Source organism: Coptis chinensis, chromosome 7, assembly GCF_015680905.1.
Source record: "Coptis chinensis isolate HL-2020 chromosome 7, ASM1568090v1, whole genome shotgun sequence".
NCBI lineage: Eukaryota > Viridiplantae > Streptophyta > Magnoliopsida > Ranunculales > Ranunculaceae > Coptis > Coptis chinensis.
The window spans coordinates 16361566-16380937 of record NC_141462.1 but is presented as its reverse complement, the minus strand read 5'-3'; the positions used below and the strand labels follow the sequence as shown (position 1 = coordinate 16380937).

Below are 19372 nucleotides of genomic sequence, written 5' to 3'. Positions count from 1 at the left end.
GGTGGATTTAACATTTATGACCACTTAGTATTTGTAATAGTGCGGTTTCACCCTCAATTCTTTTGCAGGCAAAAACTTAGCTAGCAAAGATAAATGCATAATGTACCAATCGAATCTAAACACATAAAGTAACCTCGAGCATGAAGTATGCAATCACACCCGATAGTAATATCGATAAAGCTTCTCTCTCAAGACATCAGTTAGTTCAACAAATCCAACTTCCTCACCACTGCATTGCACAAAAAAATTACCACTACTCAAAATCTCAAACACAAATATACAACCCCTTCTTTATTTTCTCAACTTTATGAGTTCAACACAATCATATAATCAAAATATAAGACAAACAAGAAAGAGAGTATCACTTTTCTTTGAAGTATATGTTTTGGAACATGCCCTTCACATATTTCTCTAAGTGCTAAAGCTCTCTCTGCAATCTCAACTGTGTTGGGGACACAAGAAATGGGGAGAGAGGTTTGTGAAGGACTGAAAGTAGTGGAAATGAGAGAAGTATTTGGAAATTTAAGGATTGGGATTTTTGAAGGGGGTAGAAAATGAGGGAGTTCGGGGTTGTTGTGGGAGAAAAACAAGTTAGAGAAATTGAGAGGGAAGCCATTGAAGAGGAGTGAAGTGAACAGAGCAGTAACGGGATTAGCTTTAAAGTTCAAAGACCATTATTCCAAGTGATAGTATATACTAATGTGGGAAAGACAAAAATAGCATTCCAAGTGATAGTATATACTAATGTGGGAAAGACAAAAACAACAATTACCACGGCGGATTGATTTGGTTTAGTTGAAACTACAAATACTTGCAAGCCTATGAGACATAACCTAATTTTTTGGATTAAAAAGAAAACAAAACCATTTAGTTTAACATGAATTCCAGAAATATGCTATTCAATGCGGGGGTTTTCTCTTTTCTTACCCATTAGGGTGGCGATGAACATATTGAGCATGCCCTGGACTGGATTTATGAAATCTGAAAACAATAAGGAGGAGATTAGAGCTATCAATCTATGTCAGCTCAACACAAGACACAAACAGAGACAAGAAATATATAAGTAAAGTAAAGACTAACCAGGGGCGAAATATGTAACAAAATTGGAGTCAGTGGATGAGGGAGGGAGGGCTGACCGCGATCGTTGATATTGGGTACAAAAAAGGCCATGCAGCTCTTCGCCTTCTTCCTCTTGGTCATGAGAGGTGACGCCGTTTTGGTATTTTTTTGTGCCCGCGCTCATTGGATTATCTAGGACACTGAAAGAAGAGAAGAGAAGAGAACACAAGCGAGAGTGCTTTTTCAGATTTAAAGTCATTCGGTGAAGGAGGAGGCGATGAAGGTTGACAATCAAGAGTAATATTTTTTTTCTTTGGATTTTGGAAGTAGGTAGAGACTTGGTAACTTGGTGCAGCCAGTTACACAACTGATCTACCGGTTTTACCCTTTATACATTTTCTCATCTTTATAGTGTAAGATGATAGATATGTGGTCCGGATATGTGCGCATTGAGAATTATTTCAAGCCCTGCGCATTGTAGATTTGGTACTTATTTATAGTTGTTTTGATATGAATGAAGATGACCTACATATGCTCAGATCAGTTATTGAAGTCATTGAATTCAAAGAAAACATTCTAAAAACGTGGAGGGCTGTAGAGAACTTTATGAGATTCTATGTTTATTTCTCTTTAGTAGTGTCTGCTTATAAGCTACAGTTCTATAGCTTGAACATAATGAAATTCAGATGCGAATTTAACAGGATATTGAAATACCAGTCTTTTGAGCACACCAAGGGAGAAATTTGCCCTTCTCCTCTTGTAGTTTTAACATACTTTTCCTGATCTGACGAGTGGATAAAAATCACTATTGAGTGGTGATTAACCCCCAAAGAAAGAAGGAAAACAGGGAAAATATAGTCCAGGGGATAGCACCAAAGTTAACAAAAAGAAACAATTATATTGATTGACAAAAATGTTTATGGATGTTTTGAGATGGTTTTTAAGGAGAAATGTGCATTTCAATTCTTTTTTTCTTTTTCTTTTTCTATTTTTTTTTAAATATTTAGAGGGATAAAACTTAGTTCAAGGTTAGAGGGATATGCACATTTTTTAAGGAGAAATGTGCATATCAATTCTTAGTTCAAGGTTTCAATTGAATAAAACTTTTGATTTTGGTCGCAGATCGGAATCACGGAATCACTTACACCAGTAGTATGTTGAGGTTGCAACCCTCCTAATATGCAGCTAAATGCTTCATTTCAAATCTGGCGCTTGATTGCGCTTACTAAAAATTAAGTTGGAGGGGTTTCCCCAACCATAATCTTAGGGTGTGTTTGTTTAGTGGCAAACCTCTAGTGGGAAAATATGGGATTTGCCAGTATTTTCCCACTAGAGTTTTGTCAGGCTAATTTGTAGTGGGAAAATTTTAATTTGCCAGTGTTTGTTTGCAAAAATTTATAGTGTGAAAATATGAGATTTGTCAGTGTTTGTTTACATAGTTTTTTTTCCATGGCAAATAATATTTCAATTTTTTGGAAATATATTTTTGTTGTTTACAAACTCAATGGAATCTAAAATAAAAGCTAAAAATAAAATACAAAATAAATACAATACAACTTAACATTAATAGTAATAGTTAATGGAGTCACTTCTTGCATAGACGCCGATGATATCTTTGTTCGGTATTTCACAAAAAGCAACATGAGCTCCTTCAGTGCTCACAACATCAACAACAATGATGACTGCACATATCTAGAACACCCATTTCATGTTTTTAAAGAATAACCATGTAAACATCTCCCGTTTAAGATATCGGCTAAATTACCACAAGCTTGCAAGCCAACTTCAATAGTCCTAAAGTTTGGTTTTTCACCAGTGTTATGCATTCCATGAAGACAACTCAAACCCTTTAGAACCATCAATCACATTACCACATTTCGAATACATATAAACAAAAGAAGACCCCATCTGCATAATTGCCCACGCATTGCACCAAGCTTCAAACTCAAACTATAAACCATTTGACCATTTCACTACACAAAAGCTCGGCACAACAAGCGACAAATGCGACAAAGATCAAAGACAACAACAAAGATCGAAGATCGATCAACATCAAGCATCAAAGATTAAGCAATGGCGGCGACATTAAGCGCAACAACAAGCAAAGAGCATCAGAGCATCGACATCGGCACATCACATCGAGCAGCAGCAAGCAAAGATCGAACATCAACACAACAAGAAGATCATCGCAGCAGCAGCAGCCAGGCAACATCACCCAACAACACCCAGCAGCAACAGCAGACAGTTACCACCACACCACTAGTCCAGTACACTCAATACACACACCACCAATCCAACACACACACACACTACAACCACCACCGCCTGCCAGCACATACACACACACCACCTCCCATCACTCTCTCCATGGAACCTCATACTAACACACGCACATACACTAGTGGGAAATAGTTTGAGAGAGAGAGATGAGAAGGGTTTACAGAAGGAAAGTTAAGTAGCCCAAGTAGCCCAACAGTCTCGGCAAATTCGACGACATTGCTAAATTGGCCATGACAAACAAGCATGGTAGCGTGCCCACTGATGACTTGTTGCAATGCCCATTCGATAATGCCCAGTGTATTTGGTATACATAGGATTCCGTGATGAGGAAATGTATTTGAAGACTAGTTGATTGATATCAAAACGAAACTACCTAATTAAATTTTACTAATAAGAAATCAAGAGAAATGAATAAATCTAATGAAAATAACATGGCATTACGTGTTGAGACTGACACAAAACAGAGAAGCCCGCAGAGTCAGCTGAAAAACAAGCAAAAATTATCTTGCATTTCTCTCTTTCAACCCACTTGAAATCCCAAATCCAAATTCAACTTGGGGACAATCAAATATGGCATATCTCTAGAACTGATTCTCTACCTCTCTCTCAAACTATTTAAAAGCAACCGAGAGAGAGAGAGAGAGATGAGAAGGGTTTACCTGCGAGAGCTCGAGGGAGTGAGGGTGAGAGGCCGAGAGAGGGAGATGAGAGTGAGAGAGACAGTGACAAATTTTTCTTGCCCTAGTGAGAAAATATCGAGTGGCAAAAGAGTTTAGGGGGAGAGGTGGATTCTATTTTCCCCTTTCTAATGGAAAAATTTCGTTTGCCGGCAAATGATAAATAATGTTTGCCAGTGTCTTTAAATACACCCAAACACTGGCAAATATCCCTATTTGTCACTAAACAAACACACCCTCCATAGTTTCCATACTAACTCATGTTTCCATAGTTTTCATCCAAAAATATGAAAATCCTGAACCTCTCTACATTCATATATGAGGTACTGATTTAGTAATAAATATCAATTTATAAATGTGTGGCGGATGTAGGATCGATTACTAGTCCCTCTTTCTTGTCAGAATTTTTATGCTTGTGTTAAGATTATTATTTTCAAATTATAATTATTATTTATTAGGAATTTGGAAGTCTATGTTAGATTTAGAAGTCTAGTTTCTTTATTAAACTTATCTATATAAAGACGCCGCTGTAGTTTCGTTAATTCAACCAATTATCAAATCTCCAAAACCTATTATACTTTTCTCTCTCAACTTTTACAATTTCTCTATTCAATTTTCTTTCTCTTTAAATCTATTCTTCCTTTTGAAAATCTCGGCATTTTTTTTTCTAAATCTTTTTTAGTTCATATCAGGGAGCGACTCTGCTAGTGCCACAGACCAGCAAAATGCCTCTGTGGCTATAAAACCTAGACACGTTCTGGTGGCAACGTACACGTATCTAATGTCTATCTAATTAGTAGTGTTCAGCAGCAGTAGTAGTCCGTGGTGTTTGGCTAGTTTTCTACGATTGGATATATTTTCCGTGATCAGCGTGGGATTCTTTTGTTAAAATTTTGGAAATGGGACACGTGGAGTTCAATCCTTACTTTTTATTTTTATTCTTTGCTATAGGAGTTCCATTTTCAGTTAAATGTCTCGGTCTTTAATTTTGTACATTATCCCTAATATTTGCCCTTTTGTATTCTGACTTTGTACGAAAATGAGACTCAATTGAAAGTAATGAAAATATATCTTCATTTTGGCTGCTCTGATGCTTTGTCAAACAAAATATGTAAATGTAGGCAAGTACCGTAACAAATGATTGGAACCATGGCTTGACCATTTAATTTATTTGTTTTCTAATTAGTTTATGCCTTTTCGTCCACATTTTCTGTGTTATTTTTTGCTATACAAAAATAAACATTAGGGTTAACTAGTATTAACTCTCCCTATATGAGTCAATTAGGATTTTCCCTTTACACACACAATTATACTTAATGTTTAGGGTTGACTATATTTTTTTTGTGTGTATTTGGACGTAAAATCCTAATTTTCCATAGTGGAGGAGGGAATTATAATTGGCTCATCCTAAACATTAAGTATTGGCAATATGAAGTTTATGCCAATTTTATTATTCAATAAGTAAGAAAGGAAAAATAATAGTATAAACAAACGAAAAAACAATGAGTATAATCCGACAACAATCAACTGTAAGTATAATTAGCAACTAGAAATCCAAGTCACACCTTGTACTCTCAAATCTCCTAGAAAAGGTACCATTACCAGCTAATGGAATCCACAGTTTGCATTCCACATCAGGCTTAACGCGCTTAGTCTTGAGAGATCCAATCTTGAACCTAATCCGAGAATAGAGCTTAACATCGATGTTGAAAAATCTGTTGTTCTTCTCTTGATTGAATTGGTTAATTTCAAATTGATTAAGTAATATTAGCTGTTGGCCCTGAAAGGTCACCTGTAAATTGGTAGTATTCTTGTGTCCTTGATAGAAACGTGGCACATTTTCCCAACCAAATCTCTCTCCCTCATAAGAAGCGACAGCGTCTAGTCGATCATAGTAAATACCAATTTTCTTGTTGGGGTTCCTTACAGCCATGTTTAAGGACAGGTTATAGTTAAGAGTATTACCATTTGTAAGATCAAATTGTGTAAGTTCCGCGCTCACTACATAGAACTTTACCTCAGGACGTACGGCAAGCCAAAGGACAAGGGCAGCTATCCCAAGAGCGACAATGATGGTAGTAATGACAGTTAAAAATGTGCAGAGCACACAACCTCCACGACGCCTTTGATGGGGTGGTTGCTGAGGGGGGATTGAAGGACCATAATAAGCACCACTTAGAGGGACTTCTTTTGTTTGGGACATGATAAATGAGTAGTGATAATAATGGGGTGAGAGTTCAGATATGGAGAATGAAATGAGTTGCAAAAGCTCTTCTTGGTTGCTTAGGCACTATAGAAGGAAGACTAATAGCATATGCTTTTATGATTGATGTAAATTCTGAGAAACGTTATATAGGTTATAGTTAAAGGACGCGGAGGTTTGAATGCGTGGGTTTCAGTAACGTGGAGGCAAAGGTGCTGTTGAATTTTGAAGCTTAGGAAGGATCATGTGAAGTTTTCTTTAGGATACCATATTATCTAGAAATTTGAAACCTTGGAAACTTCCAGTAGAGAGGATTGTGTGATGTTCTTTGTAGGGGAGTGATATTCTCTATCCAGCACGCGCTTAGCATGGTGGAACTAATGCACCGACCTATGATATCAGGTCGCATCCACGAGCCAACATCGTGCCACAAGACAGATCGCAACATCACGCCTTGAACTGCACGGGCGACACGGACTCCTATCCATAAGCAATCATGACCAAGGAGTAGTACTTGCACTAATCCTGACTGACAGTCACTGATCACGGCCGCAAGCTACTTGCTCAGACTGTCACTCCTCATCATCACAGCAGACCTATGTAGATATTTCTCACGTGCTCCCATGATCCACACCCCACGTTGGTGACATCCTCTACACGTGGAGGGTGAGGATACACTCCGAATCTCTATAAATACCACTCCTATGAACTACGCCAGACCTGATTCTACTCTGACCCCCAGAACCAGAGTAAGATCGTGGCGATTCGCTCCAGCGAACTTCGGTCTCACCCATCCATCCATATCAGTCCCCCAGAGACTGTGTGTAAGGGAATATCACATCACACCTTTACATTGGCGCCGTCTGTGGTCTCGATTACTTGAGAAACCAAACCACTTTCACACTAATCAGTAACAAAAACCAAATCAAAAAGATTCTCAAGCCCACGAAGCATGGTAAGCCTCGAAGCTCAATTCAACACTTTGGCCGCCCGAAGGAACAATGAACGAACAGATTGCCCAACTCAGGCAAGAAAACGTCACATTACGTGCACAAGTAGATACACAAAGCCCACTAGCTGGCACCGCAGACGACGACGTCATCAACGTCAGTCAACAGATCACCGAGCTAAACCAAAGGCTCGACAAGAATGCGGTCAAGAAAGATTCTACCCAGATAGTGCAGAAAATGTTGAAAACCTATCGTGCATCTCCATTTGCTGCCGAAGTACTTCACAAAGTCTCCCCTCCAGACTTTGTCCAACCACGGTTCCCACTATATGACGGTCGCACATGCCCAGGCCAACATATAGCACGATATGCTCAAAGCCTTGCACTATACAGTGCCCCAGAGTTCGACCATCTACGATGCGGGCTCTTTCCAAAAAGCTTGAAGGGCGGCCCACTCGACTAGTTTTCTCCCTCGAACCGGACTCCATAAGAAGCTTCAGCGAACTTACCGACTGTTTATTCGAGAGCCAATCGTACCGCAACCGAGGCGCAAGAAGGGTGATCTCAATTCACTCTTCCACTTCACTCTGGCGGGGAGGAAACCTCATGACTCCTTCTTAAGCGGTTCAAAACAGAACTCTTGGACATGGAAAGTGGCCTCAAGGAATCATTTGCCGCGATGGCTTTCCACAACCGCTGCCGCGCCGTAACAACACCGACCTAACCAGTGTCGCTCTTGAAAAGACCAACCCGAAGCGTTGGCGGTATGCGCGCCGAGTGGATAAATACATCAAAGCTGCAAGAAGCTTTGCTAAAGCGTAAAACGAAGAAGAAGAAGCGCGGCGGAGGGACAGTTTACTGAAGTAGCATCATCCTCTAGGAAGCGACCCGACAACAAGGGCAACCATCCGACCCAAACCAAGAAATGATCGAATTAGCCGTGCTCACTAGATCTCCTAGTTACATACTAGAAAAGATCAAAGCGTCTTTGCATTCTACCGACCGAGAGATAAAGGCAGCCAACAGATCGCCCGGACCAGCCCTCTTTGCGCTTTTCACGGCGCCAATTGCCCGCGAGACCGGCGTCTGGCGGGGGCTTAAGCATTACTTGCAAGACCCGATCGGGTTGGGCACATCAAGCGATACACTAATATACCGACGGCGACTGCGCCACAAACTCATGGCTCGCGGGGATCAAAGGCGAGTCCCCACCCGACGCGGCGCTCGAGGTCTCAAAGTCGCCCTCACAGCAGAGGACGCTCCAGAGAACGTATCCATCAAGATCGCCGTCAGCCGTCAAGAGGTCGCGAGCACGACAGAACCATACACATGATCACTCTCCAAGATGATTCCGTCTCAAGTTCACGGGAAAAAAGAAGACGCGTAGGCGCCCTCCATGAAGTATACAATTTCTCTTCACAAGCTGCAGCCGTGCCACGCAGTTCAGGGCGAAGAACAGGAGATATCACCTTCTCCGAGGTCGACCTCAACAAGGTCTGCCTCCCGCATAACGATGCACTCGTGGTCCACGTCAAAATCAGTGACTGGACCGTCAAGCGAGTTTTGATCGACCCGGGCAGCTCTTGCGATATTTTGTTCTACCACACGATCCAAGAGATGAACTTACCAAAGTCGGTCTTCATAGACCCCATTGCACCCCTCTTCGGATTCAACGGTTCCAGAGCCGATCCAATCGGAGATATCATCCTCCCAGTCTCAGTGGGATCCCGGGAAGACAAAGTCAGCTTCAACACGCGCTTCAGCGTCCTAGATACCAAGTCGTCCTACAACGCCATTCTAGGACGACGTTGGATACATCAGATGCAGGCCGTACCATCCACACTGCATCAGGTCATCCGTTTTCCCGGCCCAAGGGGAATGATGGAACTTCGAAGCAACCAGCTCGAGGCCCATCATTGTAACCAGATCATTGCAGCAGCCAAGACCATGCAACCTCCCATCTCCGTCAGCAACGAACCTACCAACTATACAATGGCCAAAGATTTAGTGGCTGAGGTGAGAGCTAGCGCAACAAAACAGAACGCTGGGGGCTCCAGCAAGAGTCTCCACTCACCAGCCCGATCTCGATCCACCCATCACCGGAAGGCGGTAGGCGAACCAACAGTTCAAATAATGGAGGTCGCCCCATGGAAAAGCATCACGAACAAGCAGAGTCTCGTGATACCACCACCGCCTCCCCTCCAACCAGAAGGATGGCAGGGAACTACCCCAGTTTCTGTTGTCACGCCAACAGCGGTCATTTCTGACCCTGTTGTCATAACCCAGGAAGGGCGTCCCAGTTCCATCGACTCTGCGGCCGGCCGGCAGATACCGGCCGCAGTCGGCAAAGAACAACCCTCCAGAGAGCGCCCAGAACGCACAGAGCCAAGCACCGACTCAAGACAAACAGCAAGTGAACCTCGGAACCGAAGACGACCCTAAACTCGTCTATGTGGGAGCCAACCTCGACCCACACTTAAAGGCTCAACTTGTAAATTTTTCTATCCATGAATAAAGATGTGTTAAGCTTGGTATATCGATGTACCTGTATAGACCCTAGTGTTGCATGCCATCGTTTAAACATCAACCATGGTGCCAAACCGGTTCGGCGAATATTCTAGAAGATTGTCCTTACGCGGCTTTCAAAAAGCGATCAACGGCGAGGTGGATAAGCTCAAACAAGTAGGTTTCATCCGGAAGGTCGACTACCCAGTGGGTCGCCAACATAGTGGTCGATCGAAAAAGAATGGCACGATCCGTTTATCGCGTCGACTTCACCAACGTCCAATCGGGAAACTCCGAAGAGCGGACTTCCCCTACCAAGAATCGACCAACTAGTCGACCCGGGCGGTGTGGGCACGCAGCTGCTATCATTCATGGGCCGATATAGCGGTACAATCGGATACCATTAGCTGAAGAAGATCGAGAGAAGACATCGTTCATCACCGAACAAAGGAATTTATTGTTACAACGTTCTCCGTTCGGACTAAAGAACGCCTTGGGCGACCTATCAACGGCTAGTAACTAACATGTTCTAGGACATGTTAGGCGATACCATGGAGGTCTACATAGGCGATATGGTAGTCAAGAGCAAAAAGCGGTGATCACCTCACTCACCTCGAGCAAAGCGTTCTCGGACTAAGACGAACCGAATGAAGTCAATCGAGAGAAGTAATCGTTTGGGAGCGTCCTCCGGAAAATTTCTCGGATATCGGGTCTCGAATGAGGCATCGAAGCAAATCCAGACCAAATTGGCGTTCATCGACATGCCCGACCATAAACAAAGAAACACATACAAAGTTGTCGGTATGGTCATTTTTCAACCGATTCATATCTAAAGCATCGGACAAATGCCGACCGTTCCTACGGATACTAAAGAAAGGCGAGCAATTCTCATGGAACGATCAATTCCACCAAGCATTACGCCACCCTTAAGGAGTACCTCACAACTCCTCCCGTCCTCGCCAAACCAACCGACGGAGAAACTCTGGGGCTCTACCTGGCGGTATCCGATTTCGCCATCAGTTCGTCCTATTCAAGGGCGAACACAATTCAGAAAAGCCGATCTACTTCACAAGCAAGACACTCACTCCCGGTGAGAAGAACTACTCTTACATAGAAAGAGCCGTCCTTGCTTTGTTATACTCGGCAAGGAAATTCCGACCGTATTTCCAGGCTCATCCAATCAAGGTGCTTAGCGATCTTCCTTTGAAGAGGATTCTGCACAAAGAAAACAAGACTACAAGGATGGCATTATGGGCCGAAGAGCTGGGCGAACACCACATCGACTTCGTCCCGCGCATATCACAGAAGGGCCAGGTCGTGGCAGATTTCCTAGCTGATTTCCCAGTCGACGACCCTAATTGGGAGGCCGAAACAGAGGTCGCACCCAAGAAAGCGAGCATGCACACAGTCTGGTCTCTTTACGTCGATGGTTCCAGCAACCCTGGAGGCAGTGGTATGGGAATCGTTTTAGTCTCCCCCGAGGGAGCTATGCTAGAGAAGGCAGTTCGTATAGACTTCGCAACGTCCAACAATGAAGCAGAGTACGAAGCACTAATAATGGGAATGCGCGCTGCGATCCAGCTCGGAGTAAAGGAGATCCAAATCTTTAGTGACTCGCAACTAGTCGCTTCGCGAGGGTTGCAAAAAGAGTACACTACCAAATGAAGGTAACCTCTCCAAATACCTTCAAGTTGTTAACAATTTGCTTCCGCCATTTAGCGGAAGCGCGATACATACCATTTTTGCGTGGCGAGAACCGTCAGCACGCAGATAGCTTTAAGGCGTGCCAGCCACTCGGACACCGAATCGTGTCCCTCGACAACTACTTCATCGAAGTGGTCGATCGACCCGACCTACCAAGCGAACCACGTCTCGCACAATTAGCGACTGTTCCCCTCTCTCGAAGATCGACGAGCCAATCATGGATGCGACCTATTATACAAGACATCGATCAAGACGCACACTCCCGAGGAGGCGCACCAAAGCCAAGAAGGTTCCACACCAAGCACGTGAGCTATTGTATGGTGAATGGCCAGATTATTTCGCCAAATCCAGCGGGGGGACCTCATCGAGGTGTATCACCCGATCGAGCAAGGCCGGCTAATTTTTGCTTGAAATTCCGCGAAGGAGAATCGCGGCAACCATCTTTGGAGGTCACTCACTCGCCCACAAAGCGATCTCCTGGGGCTACTTACGGCCTCATTATGCGGATCGATGCTAAAGCGTCGACGCCCTCAAATGTGTCAAATGCCAAACATTTGGTCACAACATCATACAACCAGCTCATGGCCGATTAACATCGCGAGTCCTTGGCGTTCCACATGTGGGGCATGGACATTATGGGACCATTCATCCCGGGAAAGAGCACCGGCTTCCGCCCGTCCTTGCTGCCACGACTACTTCACTAAGTGGGTTGAAGCAATTCCGTTAGCACCGCCAAAGAATCACATGTCGAAATTTCATTTGGACTCATATCATCACCGGTTTGGCCTACCACATACACCGGTGATGGATAATGGCTCCGTTCAAGGGCAAAAGCAGGTCAAAGAGTTTACGCCAAATGGAAGATCGTTCATGCATTCTCTACACCACAAGATGCGCTCAAAGCAATGGACAAGCGAGAGGCCGCAATAAGGCCATTCGAGAGAAATTTGAAAAAGAAAATTGAAAAGAACAAAGCCGGTGGCCCAATCACCGGAGAACATACTCTGGGCTCATCGCGACTTTCTGGCTTCGCTCGAAGCACCGAAGTCACCATTCTCCCTATGCTATGGCACAGAAGCCGTCATACCCACCGAGCTGACAATCACGACAACCCGATCTGAACTTGTCGAAACAGGCCTTAATGACTCAGTTCTAGCTCGAGAGATCGACCTCCTCGAGGAACGGCGCGACCTAGCAGCCGTCCGAGTGGCAGCCTACCAACAGGTCCTCAAGAGATCTTACAACAAACGAGTACTTCCACGATCTTTTCAACCGGGGGATCTCGTATTGAAGAAAACTCAAGACGAGGCTAAGCTAGCACCAACATGGGAAGGCCCTTACATCGTGGAACGCGTCGTTGGCAACGGCGCGTATTGGATTAAAACCCAAGAAGGAAGGATGCTGCCACGACCATGGAACACATACTTGCTAAAGCAATTTTACCAATAGGTGTAGTACGCATTGTAATTCCTGTTCCCAGGCACAACAAAGTTCAAATGAAAGAAACTCAAGATGGTATCATAAATGGCGGACCTACTCACATCTCCAAACCACACCTCCCACAGAGCAAGCTCCATACCTAAACACGCTCAGAGCATAATCAGCGACGCAGACGCCATCAGAGCTTACACGTGCTCAACGCCTCTCCGAATCTCGCTAAGTTGGGGGCATACACTTTTCGATTCAACTAAGCGAGAACGCTCTCAGGAGCAGAACGCCCTCAGGGGCTAAACACGCGCTCATACGCGCAGGACGCTCTCAGGAGCTTACAGGCTCAACGCCTCTCCGAGTCTCGCTAAGTTGGGGGCATACACTTTTCGAATCAACTAAGCGAGAACGCTCTGAGGAGCATTACACCCTCAGCGACTAAAACAAACTCTCATCCGAACAGGACGATCTAGAGAGCTTACAGGCTCATAGCCTCTTTCATCCTCACTAGACAAGGACCGATACTCTTAGGGTTAACTAACGAAGAGCACTCTCATTGAGCACCATAACCTACGAGCCCGCAGGGGCAAAGCCCCTTCTCGTCCTAAAAGATCAAACACTTACATAGCGTGTTCATATGCATTATCATAACAGCATAACACGTAACAAGATTACATTTCAGAAGCACAGTTCATACACAGGATCAAAGCCATGAACAAAGCAGACCAAAACATATACAGCATTAATCAAGCGTTCACCAAAAGAAGCACACATATCGGACCCAGTGAAATCATCTCCAGAGCACCGACCTGCTGGGTCTACCCAAGAAATCCAGGTCGGTTACCGAGTTACAAATACCAAAGGGAACGAACTGCCACTTTCGTGGAAACCAGTTCTCCAAATCAATAGAAGCGAACTGGTCGGGCAAGCCCGAAAACGCAGCTCTAATGTTTAACCCTCATAGGGGCAAAGAAAACGCGCGGTCAGATCAAACAAAACAAAAAACATATCCTCACCAATGAAGCGACGTAATCGGCATCACTGGACCACATGTTTATCCTCAGGAACAGTGCTGGTTGAGGGAACATGTCTGGCAGCTCGCAGAATAACACGCATACCGGCCTCTTGAGCACCATCCGCCCTCTTCAGCTGACAATATTTCGTCCGGCTTTTGTACTCACTCTGACAGGCGATGGTATCACGCGTTACGAGCCTTTACGAGCAACCCTCTGGCATTGCTTCGCGTACTCGGTCACCTCCGTGATCTCCATTTGCAGATCAACAACAGACGCAGCAAGTTTTTCGTTTTCATCAGCAACAGCACGACATTTGGCCGACATAGCTTCCAAATTCTCTTGTCGGCTACCCGAAGCGAACTCGCGGACATCCCAAATCGACTTCGGGCATCAACATCGATGGCGGGCGTTGCCTGGCGTTCTTCAACTTATCATAACCAGCAAGAAACTGCGTGCACGAAAGAACAATAAAAATCAATCAGAAAAACGACCGAGAAATTAACAAAACAGCGTACTCACCAAACAACTCGCCATGTCCATGGTCCCCGGGGCGATATCCATATCTTCGCCCTCAACCTCCGGGCTTTGTCCCGTCGGCCGAAGACGATACCCCTCGCCAGACCGGTCGCTATAGGCGCAGTGGAAGCCGCAATCGAACGCTTTTACGACCGACGCTTCTTCCTCGACCTCCCGACGAAGAAGAACTTCGCTCCCCGCCCCCGCGAGGGCGCTCCCTCCCACTCGAAGTTGCCCCCCCGCCCCCGTCGTCCATTCGTTCGGGCGGCTCGAGGGACGCCGTCCTCCCGATAGGGCGACCTCATCACCTCACCTCCTCGATTAGAAGCCCGCGACCTCGGGGCCGTTTAGCTTTTGGACCCGATGCCACCACCTTCCTCTTGCCACGGTCATCGTGCACATGCGGGATGGAACTCCATTTCCTCCATCGAGGAGAGAGCTCTCTCGTAGACTGCCTTCTCCCACACCAAAAGCGTAGCAACGAGCCATAAGAAAAGCTAAAGCAAAAAGAACAAAACAAAGGCAATAAGGGAGAGATAACACCTCTACAATCATGATCAGAAGAATGAAAGAACAACCATACCTGAGAAGATGACCAACAAAAGCAAGCACGCGTTCGCCGGCGGCGAAACGTGAAGTCCAAATGCCATCGCTCTCCCCGAACATGTTCTATTTATGCAAAAGAAACGTCTCTTCCCGAGGCAGCTCATTAAGGCATCGAGACGCCAAACGCCAATCCAACTGGCAACCATCATTTCATATTTCGCAAACCGTTCATATCCGGACACGTGCCAAGCACGCACTGTAATGGAAGTGACCATTGCTCACAGGACGCTCTAGTCGTACCAATACTGAGTAACTAGAGGACGCTAACACCGTCTACACGCAAAACAGTTCAAGACTGACACAAGTCGACCAACCCAAGGGGCATACAAATCAAACAGACATACAGTACGCAAGGAAGAAAAACAACGGATAACAACATAGCGTTAATATAAAACAGTTAGCAAACGAAGACCCCAGCCCGACCTTCGGTCGCCCGGATAAGCCGAGCTGCTGGGTCTACCCAGGAAATCCAGCCCAACTAAAACATCAGTATCATAAAGACAGACAAAGAAAAAGACGAACTGCCCAGGTAACCCCGGGAAAACAGCTCTATTGTTTTAGGCCAGAGGCCGCTTACAAACACAAAAACCAGACATTCAACTTTCAAACTACATCATCAAAGCCTTCAACCGAGGGGCGCCCAAAGACTTGGGAACGGCTTCGGATCACCGGGAGGACGCATACTTCTTTAGCCGCGGTTAACGTCCCAACCAGACCGCCAACGACGGAGGTTGATCCCCAACCACCTCACCAGCCAGTAAGAAAGAACGACGCAGGACCAGCACTACCGACCTCGAGTGAATCGACCTGTCGGTCTATTGCCGGTCCATGCGCTGGCACCTCGGGCAGGTCGCCGTATCTCGCCTCCAGTTCTTCTATTTCAGCACGGATAGCAAGATAGGCCTCCCTCGCCTCCATCGCGATAGCTTTACAACGGGCAGCGGCGTATTAGCGGCAGCGACCTTTTTTCTTCGATCGACGACCATCGCCTCGGCCCGGCCGCCTCGTTCACAGCCGACGCGTCCTATCCGAGAGCAGTAACCGGTTATTGCCTTGAGTATCCAAATTCCACCTTCTCCAATTGAGCTATCGCCGAGATCGGAGACTTCGAGCCTCAAGGACTCAACCTCCGACTTCTCCATCTCAAAAACAAGGCGGTATCTTTCAATTTCTGGTACCCGCAATCACCGCAAATACTTCGCACATAGTACCACAAACAAACGATGAGCAAGCGATTATACAATAAGTAATAGTAAAAACAATAACAACACGACCACTTACCAGACAAATCGCCTTATCCACCCCTCTCAGATTCGACTCCAGCTCCTTGGCATCAAGGTCCTTCCTATCACCATCAAGCGTCATCCCTCCAACAAGCAAGCAGCTATGGGTGCGGACTTGTAGCTGCAGTCCGACCTCTTCACATAGCGCTTCTTCCCAGTTGTCTCGTCAATGTACATCAGGTTGCGCTCCAGCTCGTCCTTTCCGATGATTGGGCGGCCCTTTACCGCCTCTTTGAGCCAACCTTCCCCTTCATCTTGCCTGAGGCATCTCCAACAACACGGGGTCGAACGACCTCCGGGACAACCTCCGGGCCGTCCTCAACCAGAACGCGAAGTCGGGCGGCGGCCGGACCTCGGGTTGCGAGCTGCCCTCCCACCCATTCGCACCTCACCACCCTGTGCGGCCTGGGCCACCCTCGCAGTCTTAGCAGGTCGGTACTCCGGAACGTCGGAGGGAGCGTCCTCCACGTCGAACGGAGCATCCTCCCGACCCATCCCCGACCCAGACCCGGAGGCCCAAGACCAGAAGTCGCTTCACCCCAATCGTCCCGGTTTCTATCCTCTCTGGTCACCAGATCACTGCCACGCTTCTCCATAACACGTACTTTGGACGCTCCCTTACCACGAGCCCTACTTTTCTGAGCTTCCCTTCTCTTCCGAACGACAGGCCCTCCACGCTCCTTAAAGAATTCGGCGACCTCTGGCAACTTCGCAATTTTCTCGTCCCGAGTCAACCTAGCGAAGCTCGATTCTTGCTTTCGGTTCGTCTCACATGCGGGGCCGGTTATCCCGTACAAAGACAACATAACAAATATTAGATCAATACAGGATCAATCGTTATCAGCATAAAACCTAAGAAAACGTACTGGTACCCACCAGTGAAATCACACGTTTTCTTGTCAACACTGAACCCACTCGCACAGTAGTTACCCACTAACAGGAACGGTCTTTTATCCCAAGACTCGTTACTCACTCCATCGAGCGGGTGACAGTAGCTTCGGGTTTGCAAGCTAAAGTTAAATGCCCTAGATCGCTTCAAGGTGAAGTGCTCAATAATATCAGCGACTTCGATCCGATATTCACCGCTGGCGTTCAACAGGTCGAACACCTTCAACAACCGCCACGTGTTACCAACGAACTGCATAGGCGCTTTGCCACAGTGGTTCAAAAATTGACAAACCAACCTCGAAAATGGTATCGTCATATATACCCTCGGTATGCCCTCGCAGACGATCACCCGATGGCGATTGGGGGGCGTACCTATCGCTAAACACCGATGCGCTTTCGATCGGGCTCGTGGATCTCCGACCGTCTACGGTTATACCATATCTTTTCCTCAGATATGGAAACGCCCTCAAAGCGTGTTTATCCACAGCCCTAGTTGGCAGCTCGCTCGAAGACGACCTCTCACCGCGTCCTGAAGTGCCAACGTCAGCAACCACAGAAGCAGATCGAGCATCGCCTTCCTCACTCCTGACCTCATCCCCATCACCCTCACCCCAGCGTACCAACTGATTCATCATCTCCTCCTCATCCTCCCAACCAAGGGGAAACTTCACGGATCTCGTTCGAACGAGTGTCATCGGAATTCGACATCTTTCTCCTCTAAACTTATCAAATCTAGCTACTAGTATCTAACAGAGTACCCTAACAATTCTAGCACAGAAGCTTAGCACCAAACAAGGGAAACGGGTTCAAAAATGGCAGAACACTAACCTGAAGATTGATGCGCTAATGAAGTTCTCTCTACCAAACGAAGCAGCAAAATGAAGTCTCGGTCACGCAAGTAGGATTTTTGAACAACCGCCCCTCCAGTTTCCAAGGCATTATGATTACACCCTAGCCCTAGCCATCCACGACTTCCAAGTAACTGTCTTGTCTTTTCGCATCCCGAAAAAGCGGGCGCCGTTTTTCTTCTGCATCGCCGGATCCATCGCCACGTCTTTGCGCAGCGTCGTCACACGATCATACTAACTAACGCCGCGGTTAACACCAACCGTTTTCTACTGAACGTGGCGCTTCCCAAATATCACATAGATGCAGCGCGTGCCACCGTTCTCTCGGCAGTCGTTACCACAACCTCGAGAGAGGGTGTAGGGGAGTAATATTCTCTATCCAAAGACGCTTAGCATGGTGGAACTAATGCACCGACCTATGATATCGTGTCGCATCCACGAGCCAACATCGTGCCACAAGGCAGATCGCAACATCACGCCGAATCGCACCCGGCGATGACCGCGACTCCTATCCATAAGCAATCATGACTGAAGGAGTACTTGCACTAATCCTGACTGACAGTCACTGATCACGGCCGCAAGCTACTTGCTCAGACTGTCACTCCTCATCATCACAGCAGACCTATGTAGATATTTCTCACGTGCTCCCATGATCCACACCCCACGTTGGTGACATCCTCTACACGTGGAGGGTGAGGATACACTCCGAATCTCTATAAATACCACTCCTATGAACTACGCCAGACCTGATTCTACTCGACCCCGAAACTGTGAGTAAGATAATCGTGGCGATTAAACCAAAAAGCGAACTTCGGTCTCACCCATCCATCCATATCAGTCCCCCAGAGACTGTGTGTAAGGGAATATCACATCACACCTTTACATTCTTGTGTCCATTTAGCTTTGAACTAAACAGGCATGCAGGTATGACCTGTTCACACAACTTTTGTAACTCTTTGTAAATTTTAATATACTATTCCTCTTACCAAACAAAAAAATAAAACAGTAGAGGATTATATATATCAAAGTGATGCATGAACGCCAAAGCATACTTTTTATGATTTTGTGCACAAAACAAAGGGCTGCTACATTTCCAGAGGGTTGCTACTAAACAAAGGGTTGCTGCAGAACAGAGGGAAAAAACATGGAAATTGATCGCTAACTTTCCTTATATTATTGTGCTATAATATTTGATGGCGGTGGGAAATTTTCCGGTCGTGTACACATTACTTGCCCATACTGAATAATGTACAGTCTTTAATATATTTTGTAGTTTTTGTTTGGTGTAGTAAAGGTTTAAGATTAGTGTAAGTTACAATAGAGAAAAGTCCTCATATATCCAGTTGTTTCGATAAACTTCAGTATGTTCGCAAAAAAACTAGCCATAGTGCAACACGAGTCTTGCTTGAT

General features: G+C 45.8%; 1 long non-coding RNA gene and 1 pseudogene across 1 annotated transcript; both read right to left on the bottom strand.

Moving 5' to 3' along the window:
- Positions 1–772: 772 nt before the first annotated feature.
- Positions 773–1134, bottom strand: LOC147486263 (uncharacterized). Its single transcript, XR_015201856.1, has 3 exons — positions 1081–1134; positions 928–981; positions 773–833 (listed from the first exon to the last, which is right to left on the bottom strand). It is a non-coding gene; the product is annotated as an uncharacterized LOC147486263 (long non-coding RNA).
- Positions 1135–5424: 4290 nt separating this feature from the next.
- Positions 5425–6356, bottom strand: LOC147486262 (NDR1/HIN1-like protein 10 pseudogene; annotated as a pseudogene).
- Positions 6357–19372: the final 13016 nt, after the last annotated feature.